We start from the raw sequence: 8,082 nt of genomic DNA, 5'->3' as shown, positions 1-8,082 counted from the left end.
CAGAACTGGTTGCATCTCACAGGTCTCTTTGCCCAGAACAGAAGGTGGCATGTCAGAAATTTTGAGCATATTTTACCTTAAAGGCTTTCACGGCTCAAACGCTTCTCTCTGATTTCCAGGAACAGAACAATTTGATCATTTCTCCCCCTCAGGTCTTGTGGGTGAACTACATTATTAATAATTATTTCTTAACTTGTGTGTATGCAGAACAAATAACAGGAACTATGAAGAGTAATGAAACCTGATATGCAAGAGGACATTAATATAAATACACATAAAATATAATAGTATCATTCTTTTTAATTAAACATGGTAGGAAGTGAGTGAACTATCCCTCTAACAGTATCTTGCAGCTCTGAACGTAAAATCAGTAAAGTAGCTAAACAAGCACACTGCTAGAATGGCTGTATCATGACAGACTTGCCTGTGAAAACAATACTGGGAAGGAGCTGATAATTTTTTTTAGTGCTACAATTCATCAGTAACTGAAGTATAATCAGCTGTGACTGGCTAAGGAACCTGCCTGCATGTAATTTAGGAATTCTGGTTAATTATGTAAAATTGCTCAATATTTAATGCCTCGGCGTGTAATGAATTAGCCATGAACCAACTAAGTCCTTTGTAAATTACTGCCCGCTCTGTCTGGTAGACGAGCCCATAGATAATGAAACACAGAAGCTAACTGAAATATTTAGGGTTTGGATGAACTCTACAGTCAAACCAAAAAAAGAGAAAAAAAAAGACCACTTTGGTCCTTATCTGGAGACAGGAGTGGGTGACACGTGAAAAATTTCCAAAAAGGAAAACAGGACATACATTACAGAGCAGGGGCTTACAGAAACAAAAGGAATTTGGGGGCAAGAGAGTAAGAAAAGGGACATGTTCATTGCTGATTTGGCTGTGGGAGCAGTTCAGGAATGAGAACCTGACTACAGAGAGGAGGAAGAAAGGGGTGATGAGCAGCAGGAGATGCCAGTTGTAGAAGGGGATGCTGCCAGGGTAGGAGGGGGTGGAGGGCCGTGGGTTTGCACCTCCAGCTGTGAAGGTGGCTTCTTGTTATCAGAAGGGATCTGTGTTGTTCCCTTCCATTCTGGAGTGAGGTTCAGCTCCCTACTGGCTATGCTGAGAAGAAATGCCACAGACACTGAGGAAAACCAGAGAGCTCAGCTGCACCCAGAGCAAGGGAAAATTAAGGAATGGGCAGATGTTGCACCTGTGGACTCAAACACCAAAGCATGGTGAGTATCATGGACCTCGACTGGGGTTACGGAGTGGAGGAGGATGGCCTTTGCCATATCTCACCTCATTAGCAGGAGAAAACAAATGCTGAGTTACTAAACTAGAAGAATTTAATGTTCCATACAATTTCAATTCTCATTCCTCAAGATCATTAACAGTTATCCTCAGGGAAGAAAACTCTGATTAAGCTCCATTTCTACACTGTAGTATCAAGTTATTTTTGATTGCATAAAGACAATTTTGGGGATATTGTCACTATAGAAACTAATGCTAACGGAAGTCTTTTTGCTCTATTTTCCCACTAGATAAAGCAGGTAGAAATGGATGTAGTTACATTTAAATATTTTCCTTCTGTTCCTCTTTAACCACTCTTGTATTTTACAATATTGCCTTTGAAAAAACATCATTATCTCAGTTTAAGACTGGGGTTTTCCCTTTTCCCCCTGCAGGTGATTCTGCTTGTATGCATGTGTATGAATGCGTTGCGTATGTCATGAGTAACAGATACCACAAACGAAAATGATCACAAAATCCTCTTAGATTGAAGCTGATGTTGTCTAAACACATTGTTAAACAAAAGGCACTTCTGGACATGGGAAATCCCAAGATAATGTTCTTTCCACGAAACTTAAGTTTGTCTTCATGAATAATACACAATACAGTCAAGATGAATAATAGCTTAGAAGCAGAATAAAACTGAGGAAATCACATCTTAAATCATGATATTATTGCACATGGTATAGTAGTATCTAGATGCTCCAACTCCCCTCCACCTGCCATTGTGGCCCCAATTGCACTAAAATCTATACCTATACAATTTAAATATATTCTTGGCTTTTATTTTCTTTTTAATTTCAGTATAAAAGGACTTTCAAACAACGATGCAGTTTGGGTACTTCATACTACCTAAAATGTGAGCACAGCCACCATTTCTCTTTGCTGCCCCTCTTGTTAGGAAAGCCTGCCCGTTCTGAAGAAGGCACTTTGAATCATTTCTACGCAGATCTGAGCACCTTGTTGACCACTCTTGTTGGTGCATCTCTTTCAGACCCAACATAGAAGACAGTCAGGAGGTGTGAGAAGCAGGCAGGGATGCCAGGAGAGCCTGCACTATGGCTTACACAGCACCTGAGTGGTCAGCCCCATGGGAAGGCCGATGGTCACAGACAAAAGGCAACACACCACAATTTCTTCATTGCCTCTAAGCTCTGCTTGACTAAGAAAGTGTTCCTGACTTGCTTTCCACTGAAACCAAACAGACCTTAATCCACCAGTGCTTTGCATGCAGCATCTGAGAGCCACAAACAGCATGATCACAAACCAGCTGAGGGAGTCAAAGTGCTTACCTAGACATTAGCTTGGGCACAGGAACAACAGGGGGACGAATTCCTGGGTCAACCATACCCAAAATATAGCTGTTGTTCCATGTGCAGATCCCCTCCAGATCCACTCCATAACAGAGCATACAGAGCCTATGTGGACAAGTGGGCAGCATGGTTCCATGAAGATTTTTATTCCAAAAGCAAATGTCAAAGAGGCACTGTTTGAAAAGACATATTTACTTTCTTCAGGAGACATTTGTTGATAAGTAAAGACTGTCTGGAAGTGAACACAATTTCAACAACTCAGACTTCCAGAGATCAACCTCCCCATTTTTTTATTCCAGCAGTAAGTTTTTAAAGACCAATAAGTTCAACAAACCTAGAACCACTCCAACATTATGCAAACATGAAACAATGTCTAAGGCAGTAAGAAGGAGCTGATGAGCAGCAGAGAATGTGCTTTGCTCCTTCCAACAGCCAGTCCTGGGTGATATCAAGACAGTTCAGAGTTGATCCGTTCAGTGCCACAGACTGATACAATTTGACTTTGGTTCCCAAAATGTTTAGGTCAATAAAAGTCCCTCAATTTTCCTTAAGTCTTCCTGGGAGCATCTGCAGCGTTTGTAACTTAATTATGCTTTTGTTTTCTGTTATTTTGAAGCTTTCCTTCCCTTAACATAGAACATTCATGTTCACAGAGGGCTGAGATAACACAAGAAAACAGCACACACCACATGCTACCAAAGTAGGTTTCTACTTCCAGCTACAGCTTAATTGAGTGAAGGACTCAGAGTTCACTTCACCAGGAGAAAAAAACAGATTAGGTTGTGGAATCATGCAATTATACCATTTCCTATAATACAGAAAACTGCATTGCACCAGTTGATATATAGAAGAGTACTTTAAGTGTCTGCAGTTCTTTATGGGAGACCTGAACCCATCTGTAGAAATTAAATGGCCTACTGAAAATCAATAGAAATCTATGCTTTATTCACTACTAATATCCTGCCAATAACACATGTAGAACAACAAAATGCAAGCTTGAGAATTACAGAGCTGCCTCAGCTCCAGGAGCAAATTAGGGATGAAACACACCAATTTGGTCTTAATGGATTTTTTTAATAATGTTTTGAATCTGAAAGTAGCAATGCTTCACGAAAAATTTTTTTAAAGAATATTTAACAAATAACAAATTTAACAAATCCCCCTCTACTCTGCCCTGGTGAGGCCACATCTGGAATATTGCGTCCAGTTCTGGGCCCCTCAGTTCAAGAAGGACAGGGAACTGCTGGAGAGAGTCCAGCGTAGGGCTACAAAGATGATTGAGGCAGTGGAGCATCTCCCTTATGAGGAGCGGCTGAGGGAGCTGGGTCTCTTTAGTTTGCAGAAGAGGAGACTGAGGGGAGACCTCATTCATGTTTATAAATATATAAAGGGTGAGTGTCACAAGGATGGAGCCAGACTCTTCTCGGTGACAAACTGTGATAAGACAAGGGGTAACGGACACAAACTGGAACACAGGAGGTTCCACTTAAATTTGAGAAGAAACTTCTTCTCAATGAGGGTAACAGAGCACTGGAACAGGCTGCCCAGAGAGGTTGTGGAGTCTCCTTCTTTGGGGACATTCAAAACCCGCCTGGACACCTTCCTGTGCAACCTCATCTAGGTGTTCCTGCTCTGGCAGGGGGATTGGACTAGATGATCTTTTGAGGTCCCTTCCAATCCCTAACGTTCTGTGATTCTGTGATTCTGTGATTCTGTGAATGTCACAGACAATCCTCCAAGCTCCCTCTATGACCTTCATCTATACTGCTCCCACTGAAACTAAATAAATGTCTTGGTCTTTGTATAGGATTTACACAGGTGGAAAAGGAAGGCAAAAAGGAGGCTAAATTGATAAAATTATGCATAATTATTTGCACTGGTATAAATTAATTCAGAAGGCACATGACATCAAGATACTAGCTATATAGTGTATACAATTTGCCAGAGTTGAAAGATTTATTGTTGTGACTCTAGAATAAAAATATCTTATGATTATATGATGCTGAATATTGAGTATTTTACCACACATAAAAACCTGTAGATTACTATAAGCTGAATGTGCATGGAATGAATAAAGTATTTTGTGCTGTACAACAACAACAAACTCATAAATTAATGGGAACTGCGCTCCTGAGGTTAATGGACTACTACCGGGGATTTTTTACTTGTGTGCACTACAACCCCTACAAACCATTTGTTCTTGCACAAATGGATATGTTAACAGCATTACACAGCTACCCAAGCCACTGCCATTTTATCATGATTAGCATTTGTACCAAATAAAATAAAACCTCACTAGCATAATACTAATGCTGTGCTTTTAAACAAAAGCTAAGGAAATCTACAAGAAAACTGTATTTGTTCCTAAGCAGTGCTATTTTCAATTACCTGTTTCTGCACACTGACATTTTCTTTTTGAAAATTGTTTTAATAGAGCCCAATGCAGCAATTTAAAACTGTAATGCACAAATCTAAATAGAGCTGAAAATACCCTGAGGCATTCACCAAGGAGGAGGCTTTTCAAAATCAAATGATATGCCTTTGGCAATCAGAACTTCAACAGGTTGAACTCAGTAAAAGAGGACAATAGCAAACGACAGGCAAGGGATGGGAGATCTCCCTCCAACTGAAATTGAATTTGACTGAGGAGTAATGGGGTGATATAGCTGGAAACACACTTCCATCATAATCAAAGATCGTAACAGGCAATCTCATCAAGCTGCACTTAGAAGGCACAATTCCTGGAGTACCTGCAAGTGAAGGCAACGTGGTGTTCAGCAAAAAACTGCAAAGAGATAACACAGATACTGAGTCTGGAGCTGAAAAGTAGTGCTATTTTGTTGAACAGCAAGAATCTAAGGCTGCTCCTTCTAGGGTCAGGAACTCAAAACATATGCTGGCTCTCAGACTTTGCCTTGTAAAATCTATTAAGAACCTGCACTTGTGAAACAGCTCAGCATCAAAAGAATGGGAGATGATGAATCATTTAGCTGTACCCATTCTTCTGTTAAGATATATACAGTATCAAGAGAAAAAATGTGTAAGGAAGAATATGTTATTACACTTCTACCCCTTCTAATGTTGAAAATTTTTAGAAATATTCTGAAATAGAAAATGTCTATTCAGGACGCAATTGTTTAAACATTTAAAGTTCTTTCAAATATGGCTTTGTACTACCAGTTTAGTACTCTTTAACAAAGTCTACAGGTTAAGAAGCTTACTTTTGTTTCAGGATTTGTGTTAATTTTGTTCCTTCCTTACTCACTGGGGTTACAGAGCACACAAAAAAATCAGGAATGCATCTTTTTATCCAGAGGCATGCCAGAAGGAAAACAGTCCCACAGAAAGCCAGCAGAAATCTTTCCAATTTTGTTTTTATTGACAAAAAGAAATTTTTTTTTAGGCAAAGTGTGTTAATGTCTTCAACAAATGGCAGGACTTGGAGAAAATGGAGACAGATTTTTCTCAGAGGAATACAGTGGCAGGACAAGAGGGAACAGGTACAAGTTGCAGCAAGGAAGTTTCTGGTTAGAGGTTAAAAACAACCATGAGAGTAACAAGCACTGGAATAGTCTGCAAAGACAGGTTATTGGAGATATTAAAAATTTGAGTGGACAACAGCTCAAGCAACCTGATATAAGTTGTCTATGTTTTGAATGGTGGGTTGGACCAGATGACCTCCAGAGGCCCCTTCCACTCCATGTAATTATTCTACTGTATGAGGTTATCAGACACAAGCTAGACACAATTATAACTGAAGCTAGTTTCAGAACAAAGGAATAAAACATCTTTTCATTAAAGCAAACAGCAGGCAAAAAGTGACATTTCTACATAGATTGTAATTTGTTTTCTAGTTTCCTTTGATACCAAATTCTGAATAAATTTACCATTTGTGATTACAACAAAAACATGCAATTCCACAGAATACTGTTTCTTCAAAATTCATTTAACAATCTCTGCTGTTTCGCTTGTTATTCCTTTGAAACAATGATTAATCCTACTTAAAGGCTACAGTTTTTCCAAAGTAACCAGTGATTTGTGACACCTCCATGTTGTGGTTCTGATGAGAGATACCCTAAGAGGCGTTGATTTTCAAAAATTATGAAGAAAATCACCACCAGAAAATATGCTTCATTTATAATCCTTCTGTTTTGGATTCAGAGGTCTTTTTTAAATAATCCTGGCCAAGCAGACTATGAAACAACATGGTTATTCTTCCTCCTACTTTTCATTATTCCTTGCCTCTGCTACTAAATATCTTATCTGGAGTTCTAGTTAGAGAAATATCTACTCTAATAATGAAATATTTGTACAGATTCACTACTGCTCGTTAGCATCACTACAAGTCATAAAATTCAGGCAGCAAATATAAGATTTGACTGGCCTTCTTCAGGCCCTAGATAAGCATTTTCTCCAAGCATATCTGAACGTTCAAGGTAATGCAATGTGAAAGAGTCATCATGATGGGATTCAGATCCTTTTTCTTCTGTCTCCTGTAAAATCCCAAGAGCAAAATATATGTTTTGTTAGTAAGGAATTAAATGTCTCTTTTGCTGAAAGTTAGACATCTGCTTTCCAAATGGTTTTCTTCTTACGTTTTGCCAAAAGAACACAAGTTACACAAAATGTGCATTTATGTCACTTCTGCATAGAGAAATGTCTGTATTAAATATTATAGGGACATTCACTTGCCCCAGAATGAAACTAGTATGGTTTTGAATCAGACTGTTCCCATCTCAGCCAAACCAGGATGTTCTCAGAGCAATTCCAGAAATCTCCAGAAAGTTACAAATAAAAAATTCTTGTGTACAAATTAGAAGTTCTTTTGAACCTAACAAACTCTAGGGCTGGGAAGTCAAAAACATCTGGCAAGAACTGAGTTACCTTCAGCTAAAGGTAAGTGGATGATGTGTCTCTAAATGAAATTAAAATTGTGCTTTGAGACTGTTGTGGGCAAAAAAGAAAAATGAATGCTTATAGACAACAGATAATTGGATATATGGAGGGGACAGTAAATGTTCAAAAAATGAACTTTTGAACTCTCAAGTACAAATGTGCAACTTGCTGTGTGCAACCTGTATGTGCTGATTTTAAATTCTGATAACAACATGTCTAAACAGAAGTGCTGTATTCTGAATCCTCCAATTAATAAAGAGACATGAGACAGTACTGCCAATTAGGAGGCTGATCGTGCCTTGTGATTCTGGGAAAAGTGGGGGCCAGCAGCTAAAAGAAGGGCTAAAAGGTGAAGATCTTCAGAGGAGGAAAGACCTCTGAGGCGAGGAAAGACCCTGGAGGTCAGGGAGAAGCTTGGAAACAAATGCTGGGGACCTGCAGGGACCTGGCTGCTAACAGCTGAGACACATCACTAACAAAGAGCTGGGCAGCTGCATAGCACAAACTGACATCACTTTCTGTCCCACCTTCCCAGCCATCTCCCTGCTAGAAAGGAAAGCTGAGACTTGTCAAATACAGC

Source organism: Mesitornis unicolor, unplaced genomic scaffold (assembly GCF_000695765.1).
Source record: "Mesitornis unicolor isolate BGI_N332 unplaced genomic scaffold, ASM69576v1 scaffold18538, whole genome shotgun sequence".
NCBI classification, from domain to species: domain Eukaryota; kingdom Metazoa; phylum Chordata; class Aves; order Mesitornithiformes; family Mesitornithidae; genus Mesitornis; species Mesitornis unicolor.
This window is presented reverse-complemented; position numbering follows the sequence as displayed.